The sequence below is a fragment of the Vicugna pacos genome, chromosome 11, assembly GCF_048564905.1.
Source record: "Vicugna pacos chromosome 11, VicPac4, whole genome shotgun sequence".
NCBI lineage: Eukaryota > Metazoa > Chordata > Mammalia > Artiodactyla > Camelidae > Vicugna > Vicugna pacos.
In genome coordinates, this window is record NC_132997.1 from 55,882,153 (window position 1) to 55,903,463 (window position 21,311).

The 21,311-nt window shown below is 33.4% G+C and overlaps 1 long non-coding RNA gene across 2 annotated transcripts in view; it reads left to right on the plus strand.

Moving 5' to 3' along the window:
- LOC140699799 (uncharacterized) overlaps positions 1–20,999 on the plus strand; it is a 186,987-nt gene extending 165,988 nt beyond the window's left edge. For both annotated transcript variants that reach the window (XR_012078042.1, XR_012078043.1), the window contains 2 exons: positions 13,445–13,525; positions 20,893–20,999. This is a non-coding gene — a long non-coding RNA (uncharacterized lncRNA). The remainder of the gene's footprint in view (positions 1–13,444; positions 13,526–20,892) is intronic.
- The last annotated feature ends 312 nt before the right edge of the window (positions 21,000–21,311 follow it).

Here is a 21,311-nt window from a genome sequence, read left to right on the forward strand (position 1 = left end):
TTAATAAGAATCTCATATAACCAGGTACACTGCTAGGTGCTAGAAATAAAATAGTAAAAAATGATAGATAAGATTTCTGTTCTCATGAGGTTCAAAGATGGGTGAGGCAGAAATAAACAGACAGTTAGAATATAATTTGGTAAGTGATTTATGGGAGAAATGTGGCAGCAACTAGACCTAACTGGGGCTGTATACTTTTTAGCACCTGTGGACATAAATGAGTATCATCTTTGTATTTTCTGAATGGTGGTGGTTCTCAGTTCCACTTAGCTGAGAGATTATCTGGTTTGCTTAGTCAGACTGAGCCTGGCTCTAATAAAGCCAATCAGATTAGCAAATAAGAGTACACTATAGGAATGTACTTCCAGTGTCATAGATTGTCACATTCAGAGCCGTCTAACATTTCAAGGAGAAAGATTTAGCTTTTTTTTAATGAGAGATTTGGCAGACTATTTTGTATAACTTAAGAGAAAGAAGGAGAAGATTGGAAATCACGAAGAAAAAAGTGTCAGAGAGGAGAAGAAACTAATATATTTTTATTGTAAATATATGCTAATATGTACTCAGTTAAGAGCAAAGTGACTGTATCCACATAGAAAAGAGCTAACCAAGGATATGAATCAGTGGTTGAGTGAAAAATGGAGTAGACAGGTCAAATGGCATGTAATTCATTCTGTTAAACTTCAGGGGAAAAAAATGCTTCTGCACTGAAACCACTGGATCATGAAGTACCTTTCTTGAGGAAAGCCTGGTCTTGACAAGGATTTAAAGATTTTATAGTTTGATGCATTTTAAATAGGTCACTTCACTCAGGATAAATGTACTGCTTTTCCACAACTGAAAAGAAGATTCCAGGGAAGAAAGGCAGTGAGGGGTTAATTGCAAGCACTGTGCTGGGAAAGAAGCAGAAAGAACACCATTCTGCCTCCCAACTCTTCTAAACTCTGCTCATAACTCAAAATATGAAAAGACTATCAAGAATGGTCAACTGTACGGCCATTACAGTATCATACAGGATAGTTTAACCATTTCACTGAAAATTTCACTGTCTTTCACTTACTTATCTCTTGCTCCTCTACCTGCCTCCTCTCCTCCCATCCTTCTAACTGCTGGCAGTCACTGGTGTTTTTACTGTCGCCATAGTTTTGTTCTTTTCTAGAATGTCATATAGTTACAGTCAAACAGTATGTAGCTTTTCAAGACCAGCTTCTTTTACTTAGCGATATTCATTTAAGGCCCTTCCTTTATTTTTGTGGTTCAGTGCTTATTTCTTTTTATTGCTGAATAATACTCTATTGTATGGATGCACCCTGGTTGTTTATCCATTTACTTACTGAAGGACATTTGGTTGCTTCCAGTTTTTGGCTATTATGAATAAAAGTGCTAAAATATCTATTTGCAGGTTTTTGTGTGGACTTGTTTTCAACTCAGTTAGGAACATATCTAAAAGAGTGATTGCTACATGGTCTAAGACTACGCTTACCTTTGTAAGAAAATGCCAAACTGTCTTCCAAAGTTGTATCATTTTTTTATTCTCACCAACGATGAATGAGAGTTCCTGTTGGTCCATATCCTCACCAGTACATACTGTCAGGTTTTTTTTTCTAATTTAAGCTACTTTGATAGGTTGTATAGTTTATTTCGTTGTTTTAGTGTGCAGTTCTCTAGTGACATATGATGAGCATTTTTTCATATATGTATTTGTTATTTGTATATAGTCTTTTGTGAAAGATCTTTTGTCCACTTTTTAATTGGCTTGTTTACTTTCTTGCTGTTGAGTTTTAAGACTTATTTGTATATTTTAGATATGTTCTTTATCAGGTATGTGCTTAGTAAATACCTCCTCTCAGTCTGTGCCTGTCTTTCTATTGTCTCAACAGTATGTTTTACAGAGCATAATATTTTCTTTTAAGGATCACATTTTTATTGCTGTAACTGAAGTCTCATTATCAAACCAGAGGTTATTCAGAATTTTTCATATGTTATCTTCTAGAAATTTTAGTTTTGAATTTTATACTTGTCTATGATTCATTGTGGTTAAGTTTTGTAAAAGGTGTAAGGTCTGTGTCTAGGTTAAAATTTTTTTTTTGATATCCAGTTGTTACAGTACTGTTTGTTGAATAGACTATCCATTCTCAATTTCACTACATCTGTTCCTTTTGTTAGAAAGCAGTTGATATTATTTGAGAGGGTTTATTTGTGAGTGTTGCAGTCTGTTTTGTTGATCTCCTTGCGTCTTCTTGCATCAATACCACACTGTCTTGATTACTGTAGCTTTATAGTGACACTTGAATTTGGATATTATCAGTCCTCCAACTTTACTGTAGTGGTGTTCTCCTCCTCCTCTTCTTTCGTTTCTTCTCTTTCTTCTTCTATGTTGTATTGTCTATTGTGGATTTTTTGACTTACCATATAAACTTTATGATCAGTTTGTTGATACACACGAAATAACTTGTTGGTGTTTTTTTTTTTTTGTATTGCATCGAATTTATAGAACAAGTTGGAAAGAATTGATATTTTAATAATATTGAATTTCCTTTCATAAAAATGCAACATCTCTCCATTTATTTATATCTTCTTTGATTATTTATCAGAGTTTTACAGTTTTCCACAAAAGATCCTTTACATATTTGTTAGATTTTTACTTTACTATTTTAATTTGTTTGGTAAATGGTACTATGCTTTTAACTTCAGGTTTTACTTGTAAATTGCTGGTATATAAAAAATGATTTAGTATTGTATATTAATTTTGTGTCCTGTAACAGCCTTGCTGTAATTGCTTATTAGTTGCAGGAGAAACTAATTGCTTTTTTGTTTTTATTGTTATTTTAAAAATTCTTTTGGATTTTCTACCTAGACAGTAATATCTGTGAACAAAACACAGATGATAAGTGTTTATTTCTTTTTTCACAATATGTGCAACTTTTATTCTTTTCATGTCTTATCCACTGTGAGGTCTTTCAGTTTGATATCAAGAGAGCATCTTTCCCTTGTTCCCAGTCATAGGGGGAAGGTGTCCATCTTCTCACACTAAGTATGATAGTAGCTGTGTATCTTTTGTAGGTGTTCTTTATTGAGTTGAAGAAATTCTTCTCTTTTCTTAGTTTGCTGAGATGTTTTCCAGTTTTTTGTTTTCTTTTAATCATGGATGGTTGTTCAATTCATTCCAATGCTTTTTCTGCATGTATTGATAGGATTGTATGAGTTTTCTTTACTCTCTTTATGTGATGAATTACATTAATTAAATTTTTGAATCTTAAATCAGCCTTGCCTACCTGGAATAAATCCTGTATAGTCCTAGTATAGAATTCCTTTTATACTTTATTAGATTTGCATTGCTAGTATTTTGGTGAGAATTTTTGCATCTATGTTCATGAGAGATACTGGAATGTAGTTTTCCTTTCCTATTCTGTCTTTGGTTTTAGTATTAAAGTAGTGCTGGCTTCGTAGGATGATTTAGGTAGTGTTCTCTGCTATTTCTGGAAAAGGTTGTAAGGAATGGCATAATTTCTTCCTTAAATATTTGATAGAATTCATCCATGGAAGCATCTGGCCCTTATGAATCCTTTTTTATTAGGATTTTTAATTATTGAATCAATTTTTAAAATACAAGTCTATTAAGATTATCTATTTCTCCTAGTATGAGTATTGTCAGTTTGTGTCTTTCAAGTAATAGATCCGTTTCATTGACGGTATCCGAATTGTGGGCATATATTTATTCATTATATTCCTTATTATCTTGTTAATGTCTATAGGATTGGTAATGATGGTCCCTATTTTATTTCTGGTATTAGTAACTGTGTTTTCCCTCTTGTTTATGGATAGTCTTTCTATACATTTATCAATTTTATTGACCTTTCCAAAAAAAAAAAAAACTTCTGATTAGTTGATTTTCCCTATTTTCCTGTTTTCAATTTCATTGATTTCTGCTATAGTTTTTACTATTTTCTAGCTTGCTCTAAATTACTTAAATTGCTGTTCTTTCTATATTTTGTTAATATGGAAACTCAGATTATTATTTTGAGATCTTTTTCCTAATACATGCATTCAATGCTGTGTTTCCCTCTAAGCCTTATTTAACAGCATCCCACAGATTCTGATAAATCATATTTTCATTTTAATTTATTTCAAAAAAATTTCTTTTGGAACTCTAATTTATGTGTTACTTAGTAGTGTGCTGTTTAATTTACATCTGGCAATTTTTAGATATTTTTATTTATTGATTTCTGATTAATTCCATTGTAGTCTAAGATCATACTTTGTATAGTTTCTGCACTTTTAAATTTCTTAAGATACGTACTTCTCAAACTCTTCCAAGGAGAGAACACGCACGTCCAAACTCAATTTTTGAGATGAGCATTACTGAAACCACAGAAGGACACTACAAGAAAAAAGAATACAGCATATTGCACTTTTGTTGGACTGGGGTATTTTATAAATGTCAATTCAATCAAGGTGACTGATAGTGTTGTTTAGGTCAACTATATCTGGGTTGAATTTTTTCCCTGCTTGTTCTATCAATTACTGAAAAAGTTGTATTGAAGTCTTCAACTGTAATAGTGGATATGTTTGGTTCTTGCAGGTCTGTCAGCTTTTGCCTCATATTTTAATGCTCTATTGTTTGGTGTATCATGTGAATTTTATGTCTTCTTATAGAATTGACTCCATTATCAATGTGTAGTATTTCTGTTCATCTATGATAATTTTCCTTATTCTAAACTCTGCTTTGTATGAAATTAATATAGCTATTTCAGCTATTTATTTTGATTAGTTTAGCATAGTGTATCTTTATACTTTTACTTTTAATCTATCAGAATCTTTATATTTAAAGTGTGTTTCTTATAGACAGCACACATTGGGTCTTGTTTTCTGCCTACTCTGATAGTCTATGGCTTTTGGTTGATGTATTAGCCTATTCATATTAAAGTGCTTATTGGTATAGTTGGATTAATACCTACCATGCTTAAAACTGTTTTCTATTTGTTTCACTTTTTTTTTCTTCCTTCTCTGGTTTTAATCAAACATTTGTATCAGTTTTCTTTCCTCTCTAGCATGTCAATGATGCTTCTTAATTTTTAAATATTTGCCTGGAGCTTCTACTATACCTTTACATCTAATTTAATTCCACTTTGAAATGACACTACAATGTTTCATAGTTAATAAAGAGAAACTTTCTAACAGAATGTTCTCAGTTCCTGTGTCTTGTCCCTTATAACGCTGGTGTCATTTATTTTACTTATCAGTGTGCTATAATCAACTAATATCTTGTGTTGGTATTATTACTATTAATTCTAGTAAGGATATGAAAAATAAAAGATTTTATTTTACCTTCACTTATTCCTTCTCTGATGCTCTTTCTTACGTATGTCTAAGTTTCTGATCTACATTATTTTCCTTCTTGTTGAAGAACTTCCCTTAACATTTTTTGCAAGGTATGTCCACTGGTTATAAATTTACTCTGTTGTTTTTTTTTTTTTTTTTTGAGAAAGTCTTTATTCCTCATTCACTTTTGATGGATAATTTTGCTGGATACAGAATTCTAGGTTGGTATTTTTCCTTCCAGTATCTTATGTATTTCACTTCACTGCCTTCTTGCACAGCTTCTGATGAGGAGTCCAATGTAATTATTATCCTTATTTTTCTGTAGGTAAGGTGTCTTCTTCCCTGGCTTCCTTTAAGAGTTCCTGTTTAACTTTGGTTTTCTATAGTTTAAATACTATGTGCCTAGGTGTTTGTATCCTATTTCATATCCTCTAAGCTTTCTGGATCTGTGGTTTGTATCTGTCATTACAATGTCATTACAATTGGACATTGCTCAGCTATATCTCTTGAAATACTTCTCTGGTCTTTTTTCTATTTCTTTTTCTTCTGATATTGCAATTATGTGAATATTATACCTTTTGTAATTGACCCATAGTTCTGGGATTTGTGTTCCATTTATAAAAATCATTTTTTATACTTTCACTTTGGTTTACAAAGTTTCTGTTGACTTATCTTAAAAGTCATTGATCATTTCCTAGGCTTGTGTGCAGTGTATTGATTATTCCGTTTAAGACAGTCTTCATTTCTCTTAGGGTTTTTGATATTTAGCATGTCCTTTTGATCTCTTTTTAGAATTTTTATCTCTCTGCTGACATCATTTATCTTTTGCTGCATATTATCTAATTTTTCAATTAAAGCCCTAAATATATGAATTATAATTATTTTAAATTCTCTATATGATAATTCCAATTCTGTGTCATATCTAACTCTGGTTCTGATGCTTGCTTTGTTTTTTCAGACTTCTTTTTAAAATTATTTTTAGAATGCCTTGTAATGTTTCTGTTCAAAGGCAAGCATTATGTATTGGTTAATAGACACTGAGGTAATTAACCTTTAATGTGAAGTTTTCTGTTAATCTCGTGTTATGGACTAAATCATTTAAAGTCCTAATCCTCAATGTCATAATATTTGGCAGTGGGGCCTTTAGGAGAATATTAGGGTTTAGAGTTAGATTAGGTCCTGAGAGCGAGGCCCTCATGATTCAGTGACCTTATATAAAGAGAAAGAGACATGAGATACCTTACTCTCTCCATGTGCATGCATCAAAGAAAGGCCATGTGAGGACAGAACAAGAAGATGGCCATCTACAAACGAGGAAGAAGTCCATCTCCAAACTCTGAATCTGCCAAAACCTTGATAGACTTCACAGCCTCTTACGACCATGAGAAAGAGATGTCTGTTGTTAAAGGCGCTCCATCTGTGCTATTTCGTGATAGTATCCTACACTGACTTAAGACATCTGGCTAAGGGTTGTGCTTGATTTAATGTTTAATTGCAGTTCCCAGAGGCTTTAGTTTCCTAAATTTTTTTTTTTTTTAATTCCCGTATTGTCTCTGTGTTTCCCTGTGAACTTCTTCTTAAGTAGAGCGCACGTCTTACAGCTCTTTCAGGTATAATCCACTGTTATTAGCCTGGAGCCCTGTTGATGTGCTGGTGAGGTATTGGGTAGGAGAAGTGTTGTATAATCTTATAATTAAATCTCAGCCTTTTCAGTTGGCTTGAGTCCCTACGCTGTGATGTCATAAGTGTCCATTAGCCTTTTTCCCCTCTCTTTACATGAGACAGAAATGAGCTTGGAGTTTTTAAATTACCCTTTCCCCAAGTCAGGTAAGCCTTTGGTAATTTTTTTTCCTTAGAAGTCAGGCTATTGTTATGGAGAAAGGTCTGGTTCTATTTCAAAATTGTTACATTTTCCCCTCTCTCTACCTAAACGTGGAGGGTTTTTTTTTTTTTTCTCTAATATTCCCTGTGAGAATTTGGTGGAGCTCTTGGGGAAAAAAAAATTGTAAAAAGTGGAGCTTCCTCCTGTGATGAGCCTTCAAGAATTTGTAACTCTCAAGCTCATTCACCTACAGCATCTAACAATTCATCAATATTACTATTTAAGTGTTCCTGCCAGTTACTTGCTTCATCAGCTTCTGCTTTAGTTAAACTGATTCTCTGTGTCTCCTGTCTCTCCAGATCTCATGTGACTATTTCTTCTGTTACTTCAATTATCTGATAGATTGAAGAAAAGTCATTGATTTTCAGTTTTTTCAACTTTTTCTTTGCTGTGAGGGTAAGAGTGATGACTTCTCAACTCTTTACAGTGTTGGAGCTGAAACCAGATGTCTGCTCCTTGGCTTCTTATTTGGAAGAAGTCTTTGTCCTAGAAGCCTGAACCGTCATTCCTCTGGATTTCATTGACTTTAAATTGTGATGATTTGTAATTATTATTATAAGTGAGTATAAATTTGCTGGAGGGAAGGCTGTGTACTGTTGTTGTGTTTCTAAGCATACTGTTCTATCTCTGGATTTAGATTTGCAGTTAAAACCAATAGTGATGTGTTAAGCTCTTTCCATAACCATAGGCCGTAATATTACTGTGTGTTTCTCAAACAATATAAGTGGGTAATTTCAGAAATCAGTTTTGCTTATTAGGCTCCTTTACCTTTAGAAATACATCTAAAATTTAAATATGTGGAATTTTATATGTTTAACAGTAATTCAATATGTTGGTCACACTTTCCTAATTTTGATTATGAGTACATTAAAGGTTATGCCGTTTAAAAATTCTGACTTCACTGTAGCATTTGGCATGTTCTGAGAATGTTGTTCTGATGAATAAGTCATATATATGTAAAAATTGTGTTGGGACCAAAAGCCCATATATAACCACAGAGAAAAGAAAGGATGTGCTCCAAAGAATACTAGGTCAGTAAAATGTTGGTTGGTGTTTGTCAAAACTAGATTTTATAGAAAAACATATTTGAAAAACACTTAATCTATTTATACAGGCTTGTTTACCACAGAACTTCGAGCCTCACTAAACATATGTACACTTTGAGTCTCTGAAAAGGAGAATTCTTTTTCAGTGAAATTACTCTGAAATAGTGTTTCAGAGAACACACATTAGCAAATTCTGCATGAGATTATTCTTTTCAGATAGAATATTCTAAGATTCAGTAATTGCTTTTTGGCAGAAAGTCTTTTTTCTCAGTGTGTGACTAGATCCCTGCAAATGATGGACAGCCACATTGCTATGGCAACATAGGAAATAAGTGACTCCCAACCAGGGACAGTTCTTTTCATGTAGACAACCTGTCACCAGGTTTCTTGAACTAAATTTTTCTGAAATAGAAAATATGCCTAGAAAATACATCTTTAAACAACTTTAATTTTATTGAATAAAAAGACATTAGTCTGAAAATCCTACATTGCAGACAGAATAGATTATTAAAATTTTGCAAGCTATTTATTACCATGATTTCATATAATAATACAAGGTCTTAGGTATACTGTTTGCAGATAACTTAGAAAATTTCTTTTGATGGTATTTGTCCAAGTTTTAGCTTTAAGTCTGAAATGTTTCTAATGTACAAGAAAGTATTTGTATTAATTTCTTAATAATAATGTAAGAAGGAAAGCCAGTTGACTGAAGTGGAAAATTTTAGTGACATACAAACTTTAGTGACACCATTAATTAGGATGGCATAAAGCAGCAAAATAAAGAAGCATCATAAAAATTAGATAAGAAGTCGAGTTAAATGCCAATGATCTCTTTTTCTTTTTTTTAAACATTTTTTATTGATTTATAATCATTTTACAATGTTGTGTCAAATTCCAGTGTTCAGCACAATTTTTCAGTTATATATGAACATATAAATATTCATTCACATTTTTTTCTCTACCATAAGATTTTGTGTATATTTTCCTGTGCTATACAGTATAATCTTGTTTGTTTATTCTACAATTTTGAAATCCCGTCTATCCCTTCCCACCCTCCGCCCCCTTGGCAACCACAAGTTTGTATTCTATGTCTATGAATCTATTTCTGTTTTGTATTTACACTTTGTTTTTTTGTTTGTTTGTTTTTGTTTTTGTTTTTTAGATTCCACATATGAGCGATCTCATATGGTATTTTTTCTTTCTCTTTCTGGCTTACTTCACTTAGAATGACATTCTCCAGGAGCATCCATGTTGCTGCAAATGGTGTTATTATGTTGTCGGTTTTTATGGCTGAGTAGTATTCCATTGTATAAATATACCACCTCTTCTTTATCCAGTCACCTGTTGATGGACATTTAGGCTGTTTCCATGTCTTGGCTATTGTAAATAGTGCTTCTATGAACATTGGGGTGCAGGTGTCATCCTGAAGTAGGGTTCCTTCTGGATATAAGCCCAGGAGTGGGATTCCTGGGTCATATGGTAAGTCTATTCCTAGTCTTTTGAGGAATCTCCATACTGTTTTCCATAGTGGCTGCACCAAACTGCATTCCCACCAGCAGTGTAGGAGCGTTCCCCTTTCTCCACAGCCTCTCCAGCAAAAAGTCATTTGTAGATTTTTGAATGACGGCCATTCTGACTGGTGTGAGGTGATACCTCATTGTAGTTTTGACTTGGATTTCTCTGATAATTAGTGATATTGAGCATTCTTTCATGTGCCTTTTGATCATTTGTATGTCTTCCTTGGAGAATTGCTTGTTTAGGTCTTCTGCCCATTTTTGAATTGGGTTGTTTAGTTTTTTCTTATTGAGTCATATGAGCTGCTTATATATTCTGGAGATCAAGGCTTTGTCAGTTTCATTTGCAAAAATTTTCTCCTGTTCCGTAGGTTGTCTTTTTGTTTTACTTACGGTTTCCTTTGCTGTGCAGATGCTTGTAAGTTTCATTAGGTCCCATTTGTTTATTCTTGCTTTTATTTCTTCTAGGAGAAAATTTTTGAAATGTATGTCAGATAATGTTTTGCCTATGTTTTCCTCTAGGAGGTTTATTGTATCTTGTCTTATGTTTAAGTCTTTGATCCATTTTGAGCTGATTTTTGTGTATGGTGTAAGGGAGTGTTCTAGCTTCATTGTTTTACATGCTTCTGCCTAGTTTTCCCAACACCATTTGCCGAAGAGACTGTCTTTATTCCATTGTATATTCTTGACTCCTTTGTCAAAGATGAGTTGACCAAAAGTTTGTGGGTTCATTTCTGGGCTCTCTATTCTGTTCCATTGGCCTATATGTCTGTTTTTGTACCAATACTATGCTGTCTTGATGACTGTAGCTCTATAGTATTGTCTGAAGTCTGAGAGAGTTATTGCTCCAGCCTCTTTCTTTCTCTTCAGCAATGCTTTGGCAATTCTAGGTCTTTGATGGTTCCATATAAATTTTATTATGATTTGTTCTAGTTCTGTGAAATATGTCCTTGGCAATTTGATAGGGATTGCATTAAATCTGTAGATTGCCTTGGGCAGTGTGACCATTTTAACAATATTGATTCTTTCAATCCAAGAGCATCGGATATCTTTCCATTTTTTAAAGTCTTCTTTAATTTCCTTCATCAATTGTTTATAGTTTTCTGTATATTATTCTTTCACCTCCTTGGTTAGATTTATTCCCAGATATTTTATTACTTTGGGTGCTATTTTAAAGGGGATTGTTTCTTTACTTTCTTTTTCTGTTGATTCATCATTAGTGTAAAGAAATGCCACTGATATTTGAACGTTAATTTTGTAACCTGCTACCTTGCTGAATTCTTCAATCAGCTCTAGTAGTTTTTGTGTGGACCTTTTAGGCTTTTCTATATATAGTAACATCTCGTCAGCATATAGTAACACTTTTACCTCTTCTTTTCCAATTTGAATCCCTTTTATTTCTCTCTCTTGCCTGATTGCTGTGGCTAGGACTTCCAGGACTATGTTGAATAGGAGGGGTGATAGTGGGCATCCTTGTCTTGTCCCAGATTTTAGTGGGAAGCTTTTGAGTTTTTCACCGTTGAGTACTATGCTGGCTGTAGGTTTGTCATATATAGCTATTATGATGTTGAGATATGTTCCCTTTATACCCACTTTGATGAGAATTTTTATCATAAATGGGTGTTGAATTTTATCAAATGCTTTTTCTGCATCGATTGAGATGATCATGTGGTTTTTGTCCTTTCTCTTGTTGATGTGATGTATTACACTGATTGATTTGTGTATGTTGAACCAGCCTTGTGTCCCTGGGATGAACCCCACTTGGTCATGATGTATAATCTTTTTTATGTGTTGTTGGATTGTATTTGCTAAAATTTTGGTGAGGATTTTGGCGTCTGTGTTCATCAGTGATATTGGCCTATAATTCTCTTTTTTGGTAGTGTCTTTGCCTGGTTTTGGTATCAGGGTGATGGTGGCTTCATAGAATGAGTTTGGGAGTATTCCCTCCTTTTCAATCATCTGGAAGAGTTTGAGAAGGACTGGTATGAGTTCTTCTTTGTATGTTTGGTAGAATTCCCCAGTGAAGCCGTCCGGTACTGGGCTTTTATTTGTAGGAAGGTTTTTAATTGCTATTTCTATTTCATTTCTAGTGATCAGATTGTTCAAGTGGTCAGTTTCTTCTTGATTCAGTCTTGGTGGACAATATGTTTCCAGAAACTTGTCCATCTCCTCTAGGTTATCCAGTTTGGTTCCATATAGTTTTTCATAATATTCTCGTATGATATTCTGTATTTCTATTTTATTTGTTGTAATTTCTCCATTTTCCTTTCTTATTTTGCTAATTTGTGCTCTCTCTTTTTTCTTTGTGAGTTTTGCCAGAGGTTTGTCGATTTTATTTACTTTCAGAAAACCAGCTTTTGGTTTGGTTGATTTTTTCCTGTGGTCTTGTTAATCCCTATTGTATTTATTTCCTCCCTGATCTTTATAATTTCCATCCTTCTGCTGCCTTTTGGGGCTTTTTGTTCTTCTTTTTCTAATTCATTCAGCTGGTGAGTTAAATTGTTTATTAGAGATTGTTCTCTTTTTCTTAATCAGTCTTCAAAGAGAAGATGTATATATGTGCACAAAGAAGTTGGAAAGTTCAGTGTTTTTCCTCACTTATGAATTAAAATTCTCATTAGAAGTAGCTTTGTTTATACATAATTAGCTGCCTGTTTGGCAATGCCCCCCTACCAAAAAAATCTATACAATAGGATTGGACTATTTTTGTGTGACATATAAAATATTCCTCAGTAATTTAAGAGAATATCATATAGTTTGCCATTATTTCAACAAATATTTATTGTGTAATTACTCTTTCCAAGACCATAGTTTATGTAGAGGAGGAAGGAAGAAATACAAAGATGATCAAAATAGATCTGGGGTTCAAGGAACTTATAATCTAGGAGCAGAAATTGGAAGTGATAAAGATAAGTAAAGAAGGGAACTTAGATGAGGAAAGGTTTTCAGGCTGAAAAGCTCACAACAGAATAGAGGTTACCTCGATAAAGAAGAAAACATAATTAGAATAACGAAAAATTTAGCTACTCTTTTTTATTGAAGTGTAGTTGATTTACAATGTTGTATTAGTTTCTGGTGTATAGCATAGTAATTCAGTTATATATATTCTTTTTCATTATAGGTTATTATAAGATATTGAATATAGTTCCCTGAGCTGTACAGTAGGACCTTGTTATTTATGTGTTTTATAGATAGTAGTTTGTATCTGCTAATCCCAAACTCCTAATTTATCCCTACCCCTCTTTCCCTTTGGTAACCATAAGTTTGTTTTCTCTGTGTATCTACTTGTTGAGATTAAGGAGAAGACAACTAGTGCTCAAACTGGACTGTGTCAGATTTCCCTGAAGTAGGAAGTATGATAATTGAATAAAAAGAAAGTAAGATGGGATCAAAGTTTTGAAAATAATGAGAACATTTCCAATTTCTTACGGAGCATGGAGTAAGTCATAATTAATATATGGACTTGTGAGTGTCATTGAGTTTATACTGATAGTTGAATAACACTGGTCATGGAGCAAGTTGGTGAAATAAAGTGATTTTCTTACTCAAGAGCTATGAAGAGGGAATGAGAAGAATGTGATTCATGTAGACTGGAAATTGGCAAGAAGGTTGAAGACAGGTAAACATCCAAAGTGATCTTTCATTTAACAGTCACTGATTTAATACCTATTGTCTTCCAGAAACTTTGGGTGGAAGATTGAAAAAAGAAAAAGATGCAGCCCCTGCTTTCCGTGAATTTAAGGTCTAGTAAGCTTAAAGAGGTAAGCACATGATTACAATACAGAACTTGTATACAGTGTTTCCAGTCTTCATGGACATTGAAAAACTATCTCAGAATGATAGCTTGATAGTCTTCTCTTAAGTTTTAAAGTGCTGAAGCTTGGGTGAATGTGTGGCCTTCACTGGAGAGCACTACAGAAGCACAATATAGTTGAAGTTCTGTTTGTCCTGAACTTACTTTCAGTGTTAGATGAAAACATGTGATACCTTTCATGAGACTTTCCTTACATAGTCTATTGTCATCTTTTCCCTGTAAAAAGGAGAAGCCTGTCATTCTAACTCATTTGAGGCTCAGCTCCTAAGTATATTTTGTGTGCATGATAGATGAGAGTTATATTGGTATTAGTATAACACAGGCCGAAAAACGTTTCAAATTCTAGTGTGACTGAAGCAGTCTTTCTAAGACATTAAGCAATTGGACCAATAACAATTAGGCCAGCTCACAGGGCACTGAGACTTCAAGGGGACCGAGCTAATGGGTGATTAAGTACTATAGGGCCCATCTTACTTTGAGGTTAACCGGGCTCTTCTAGAGTTCTACCATAAAAACGTGCCAGTCAACCAAAAATGGATCCCATCCCTTTAATATTCTATCTCAACCATGTTTGTTACAATACTGAGTGTCTATCAGATCACTTCATCTGAAAGAGGGCCTTCTTTCAGAATTCTGAGCCAATTTCCTGAGATTTGTTCTCAATATACTGACCTAGCTTAAATGCCTAACTTTGACTTGACCACCCAGGCTCTGTGATGGCATGTGCTAATAGCTTGCATAGGGTCATTTGTGCACCTCTCCAGTCAGACACTAGACTTATTTCAGAAATTCCGTGAATCCAACAGTAGGAGTTGATTGGAAAGGAAAAATGGATTTTGGGGAGGTGATTAGTATTCTGTACTATGAAGCTTAAATAGACCTTGTAGTCTCATTAGTAAGAGACAGATTTGTGTTCTAGTTTTCTAAGAGGTGAGAAAAAAACACACAGAAGTTTTTGTTTGTTTGTTTTAGCACATTTTTGCTGATTTTAACTAGATTAAAAAATTGTTTCATTTGAAAATCAAAGTTTTTTCTTCTGATATAAACCTTGCTATATTAAATACCTCTTGTACAGTATCATAAGTAATTAAATATTTGAAGGGTGAACTTCACATTTTGCCAAAGAAATTTGATTTGGCTTCAGACAGAGCCCTTTATTGGCTGCTTTCTTTTCCCATGGCAGGAGGTAAATGAAAGAGAGAAGGTAGACACAGAGAGGCACAAGGGTGGGATAAATTGTTCTCAAAACAAATCCTAAAGAACAAAGAGAAACTGTTTTGAACTCACATTTATTTAGACTTCCATGAGTTCTACAATTGTGTGTTGATTTTCTTCCAGATGAGTTTGGCAGAATCAAAGAAGCGTTTTCCAAAATTCTGGCAGCTTCAGTAAAAATATCATTTTTATGTAACAAAGAGTACTCATCTATTCTAGTTATAGTGTTTTGTCAAATATTACTGAATATGGGTTATGTAAATTTTAAAACATGGGTTAATTTTATTATTTGTTTTCAAAACTGTGTGACTTGTAAAGCATAGTTTTCAAATATATTTGTGAGTGTCAAAGAGCCATTAAATATTTGCATGTTGTTTAGGAAGAAATGATTACAGTTTAACAACCATGGCACCATAAAATTCTGATGTCGAGTTTAGAATTTTCAAATTAAAGAGGCAGTATTAGCATATTTATTAAGATGAGGTAGTTAAGCTTAGAAACACATTTACTTCATAGCTTCTCAAACAATACAATGAGACAGAATATCTGTATGTTGATAATACTATTTGGTTGGGTTTCCAGTAGATTTGCCAACCCAATATGACTTAATTTGAGGGGAATTTATCAAGGAGTATGTGATTTAGATGTGTTTAGTCCAGCAATCCAAGATTTTACTTAAAGAAAGTGGTTCTAGAAAGCCAGAAGGTAAGATATTCCTTCTTTTTTCCAAATACCTTGTCTAATTCTTTCCTGGTTTCATTCCTTGGTATTCTATCAATATCTGGTTGATATTGAGAAAAGCCCCTGGTTTTGTTCTTTATATCCTAGTGTCACAGAGTAGATTCTAAGAGTCACGAAGTATCTTTGGCATAAGCAATCCACTTAACTGATAGACGTGGACATTACTTATCTGTTTGAAATTTAGAAAAAAACTGGCAATTCAAAGATTATCTTATCTACAAGGTATCTGAAAGAATCCATACCAAAATATCAATAGTATTACATCTATCTAGGTGATGAAAATATTGGTAGCTTTCATTTTCTCTTATTTTATGTATATTGTCTTATATTCCTACACTGGACATGTGTCCTTTGTGTAACAATAAGTTAATTAAAAAAAAAACCTGGAGGTCTGCTTGCCGTAAAAACACAATTCATTACATTTCCTTACATGATTTATAAGTCGTATGACTTTTTTTCTCTAATTGGGGCAGAGAGAACACTAGAGAAAGGGATACCTTGTCCACATGGAATGTAATTTTAAATACACTCAAGAATAGCAGAATAGAGATATAATAGGACAGACAGAAAATAGCATACTTGCTTTAGCAAATTTCTTAGCTACTGTAGGTTAGCTATTTTAGATGGTCCCAGCATTTGTAAGAGCTAATACATTATCTCTTACAAACTTCAAATTATTTACAAATTGGCCTTTAAAATATTGTGAGGAAGCAAACTCATTAGCTGATGTGTTACACCAAATATTCACTGTAATGCATCAATAACAAATTTTCTAAACCTCTTGAACTCAATGACTTTTACAGTTATCCCTTCAAACATATATCCAGTTTGAGACTCGGATTCTGGGTAGAATAATCGGCTTTTCTGTATAGTTAACAATAGTTATGAGCTACATGTGTCTTTAGAGTTTTGCAAGACAACACACAAATGGGAAAGAACTTATTAAATTTTGCATTAAGAACATTCCCAGGATGGTCTCAACAAGGTGATATTAACTGGGTGAATTCATCACTCTACAAATATGTAGGTTTGGTCATTCCTTCTAGTGAGTGGCTCAAAATTGGTTGTACTCAGAGTCCAACTAACACTTAAAACATTGCCAAGACTATGCTAATTTATTAGTTGACTATTTAAAAAAATTAACTGTTACTTGGAGTAGAGGTTAAAACAAGGCATGACCAGTGCTTCCTATTCTTGTAACTACTTTCATTTTCCCACTTTTGACAGAAATATGGGCAAAAGACATATTTTTTAATTTAACATGAAAATAGTGGAAGAGCAGTGATAGTCACTGCTGTCAAATGGCTTTAGTGTGAGGAATAAAATGAGTGGTGGAGACTTCATGAACCAAGGATGATATGTTCTATCTATAGAGAGTAATCAATAGTCATTTCCAGTCAGTACTTGCTAAGAAAGGATATAGATGCAAATAATATAATATAATAATCTAATTTTATAAGATAATCTAATTTTATAAGCGAAACTGTAAATATGAAATTTTATAATACTTCTTTTTATACCTTAGAAAAATACACTTAAAATATTTTTGTTTGATTGTTTTTTGTTTTGCTTTGATTTGCCAACATTGAGAACCAGCACAGTGAATTCAGAAAAAAAGAGGAAACATATCTCACCTTTGGGTCACCTCTTGTAGTCTCTCATTGCTGTATTATCGCCATTATCATCAGAATCTAATCAGCTTGCCTAAATACTTTCTTGCATGTGTGTGGCTAGTATGGGAACCATATTTGCTTCTGTCTCTTCCCTATATTTTTATGAAAGACATTCAACACCCTTCTGATACGGTCTTTTTTAGATGCCTTAATATATTCATTCAAAAGTTATAGTCAAGTCTTTAGAGGGAGGAAGTTGTTTTGTCTAAGCTTTGGTAGCCTGACTCAAAATCATTCATTCAATGTATAATTATTTTATGGTTTAATTCTTTTTTTAAGGCATATAAGATAATTATATATATATATATATTTCAATGTGAAATTATTACCACAATCAAGTTAACACCTCCATCACTTCATTTACTTACTGTAACTTAGTTATTAGAAAATAAACTTATTTGTAGGTTTTCAGAGAACGTAAATAAGAGACACAAGTGCCAATACTTACTTTTTAGTGCAGCTCTGCAGGTCTAACTCCTATTGGTTGAAGAAGCTTATCTCTGCCACTCATATTTTTAACTTCCAACATTACTCCTATGATAAGATTTAGGAAGAGGGTATACGAGTATAAGTAACTTTGGGATATACATTTATTGGGTTACCTAACGATATTTGAGACCTGTTTACACACACGCACACGCACACACAATTTTATGACCACATTTTGGTAGTTAAGCCATATGGTACATTTCCCACATGGATGGTCAATTTCTTAAGCTTGCACATGGAGTGTATTTAATTCAGCTTTTTGATCTGAGAATTTTTGAACTATAAAATCTCAGGTTAGCTTGTGATTTTCTCACCATGAAGGTGTTGTAGGAATAAGTTTCCCGGTAAAATTGTTTAAAGAATACTATGTGTTTTCCTTGGATTTCAAAGCTCAGCAGCAGTTTTGCTAAGGCCTCCCAGTAACAGTGGCAGCTTCCATTGTGTTGAAAGCTGCCATGAGACAGCCCAAATCATGAATGTAAAAGGAAGTGGCCAAGGTTAGCATCCCTGACAGAACCACAGTTGGAAAAGAAAAGAGAATGTGAAGAACAGAATTACATACTATAATCAAGAGAATCCTTTTGAAGCACTTTACTATTTTAAATAAAGTTTAAATAATGGTCAACAAATGTATTTTATAGTTCCATATTTAAAACTTGCATCATTTGCTGTTATATATTCATCTTGTTCTAGTTGGAGGTCCATGAAACATACAAACTTCAGGTCAGATTTTCACAAATTGCTAATTTTGGTAGTTTTTTTTTTTCTTCTTCTTTTTGCATTAAACAAGAACAAATCAGACCTCTGAAATTTCATTGGCAAGATGCCAACATCTGAAATTTGAGGTAGTTGAATTCAATGATGATTTAGATAGGGTTGATTAAACCTTTCCCTGTGAATTGCCTCTTTTCCTGGAAAGTGTTTACAGTTTTCAAACATGACCTCTGGTTTACAGTAACCCAAATTTCACAAGATGTATTTTTAGAAGGAGGGTTGTGGACTGTGTGCCATTTTGGAGTTGGCTTTTGGATGTGTTTCTACTCCATCTATTCACCTGTATGGCATTTTTGGACACAGTGCTGGTGCTTAGCATTAGAAAAGGGGTGGGGAGATTGGTCTGATATGGTCTCAGTGCTAGAGGTAGAAAGACTGATGAGAATTCTTATATTATAAACCCTGGCTTGCTAGCAGCTGATATTCTCCCTCTAGGAAATAGCGATTCCCATCTCTTTGTCCCATGGTGATTTCTTATCTTACCCTGGCAGAAATAGGAGACAAAGTTCTTCTGAATGAAGGCCTTAGACTGAAATTTTCAGTATTTGGGATCCTAGGCTTGCTTTCGAGTCATAGTGAATTCCAAGTGGTCAAGCATCAGCAAAGTGGTGCTATGTTCAAAGAACAGACCCAGGTCAGGGATGCATCACAAGAAATGTAGGATTCAGAATGGTGTGTTAGGCATGAATGTCTTCCATCCTTTTCATTTATTCATGTGTCATTTATTGAATGAAAGTTTTAACAACCTCTGCTCCTTGGCAAAAAGCATGCAGACCCACAAATTTAAAAAACAAAAACCTCTGTAAGTTCAGTTCAGAAGTAAATTTTGGATCTTTGAAAGTAGCCATTACTACATATTTTCTAAATTATAGTCCAAAATAATCAGTTGTAACAAGAGAGATTAATTTGAAAAATAAGAACTTCATGTTTGAAAAATAAATCACTGAGGAAAACTATGGAAACTGCATTTAAGGAAGTCTTTAAATTTATATCAAATTAAGGTTTCAAAGATGATCTTTTAGCAATGTGTGATCTTGCAAGTACAAAAAAGTGTAAGTTACACTTTTTTGAAATATTTTTAATAAAATGTATTCATAAGTCTGTGTCCAGATGAATCATCTGTTTCTTAAGTTGATAATTTTGGTTCCTCCTTTGGTTTCATACATTTTAAAAGGATATATACACACACACACACACACACACACATATAAATATATATTTGTAGGATTATTTTCCTCTTTCTTAGTTGCTAGTTTTGGAGAATTTATAGAAATGCCTTTGTAAAGAGAGGAAAGCTAAGAAGTTAGTGGAAATGTTAATTAACCTAAACAAAGATGATACTAAATCATAATGTTCCATTCATCTAACGTCTAAAGCCCATTAATTTCCATGAACAAAAATATTTCTAGTATGTGGTCAAGGAAAGGTCAGATGTCCTGGAAAATTCAAGGAGCAAGCTAATATGTTGATAATGTGGTTGTTTAGAAGTTGATAGAGATAATAATGTTACATGTGCTCAAAGCCAAATTAGTACAGCAATCTCTAGTTTTATTTTAACTGGCTATTTCACGATGATACTTTCACTTAATTATATTCTTCCTGATAGTCATATGAGTCTCCGGGATGCAGAAAAATGTGGGAATATTAACCTAAACAAGAACAAGGAGATTAACAAATACCTTAATTCAAATCATTTATTTGGAACAGACATTCAAATCCTTTTTTTCTTCTTGTTAGAAAGTCTGATAACTACTAGCTTTCTAGAATTTCATATTAGGCTAAAAGAAGTACACTGTGAATTATTTTAGAACACGTTATTTTGGCAGGCCTATTAAATGAAACAGGCATTTAAAAACACTCATTGTATCATTGGTTTAAATTTGACCTCATGCAGAAATGTTATTTAATATATATTTATGAGTTGGACTAAGGACAGAATTAAAACTTCATGTGTTTTTGTTGTTAGTTTGTTTTGTTTGCCTGTTTTGATCCTTTGACTATTCTCACTTACTGAAATTCTTTCTACATCCTGGTCCACTCTCATAAAAATGTTTTCTTCCTGTGTCTATCTAGATTTAGGAATAACTTTACATTTCAGAATGTTTTGTTTTTCTTTAAGGAAAGACCCTATCAGATATTTTCCTGGAAAAATGATTATATAAAGCTAAATTTGAGAGATGGGGATAAAAGGCTGATTTCTATATGCTTATCTAAAGACTGAATCAGACTGTAATTTCTGTGATATTTTCTTATTTACTCTTGTATCTCTAGTACCTAGGAAAGCAGCTTGTACCAACTCATTAATAGTTATTGAATTAACAAAAGAATAAGATTGTAAACGTAATTGTTATGAATTCATTTATTTATTTATTCATTCATTCATCTAAGAAATAACTATTGGGCAAACCTTTTATTGTTCCAGGCATTGTGCTGGCGACTGTGGACATTCTTAAGTTTGCTTTGCTAGAAGCTCCATGAGGAATCTCTGATAGGACTTTTAAAAGCCTCCTTAGATTAGGAAGCCAAGCCAAAAATTCACCATCAGATTTCACCAGCAGTACCTATAATTTTGGATAAATTCATCTCTTCTCAATGTCCTGGAAATATCATTAAGTCCTTGGGTCTTCCTGAAGTGGCCTTCCTTACTGGTCTCTAAGGCTGAGAAGTCTGTAAGACATTTATCTGACCACTTTTCAAAAGAGAGCTTTGTAATCTTTGCCTCCATAAAGTCAACCGTAAGTCCTTGAAATTGTCTAGTTATATTTGATTCAGTAAGCATCACTCTAAAATATGACATTCCAGACAAAGAATTGATTGTATAACCATAGTTTTCAGTGTGCT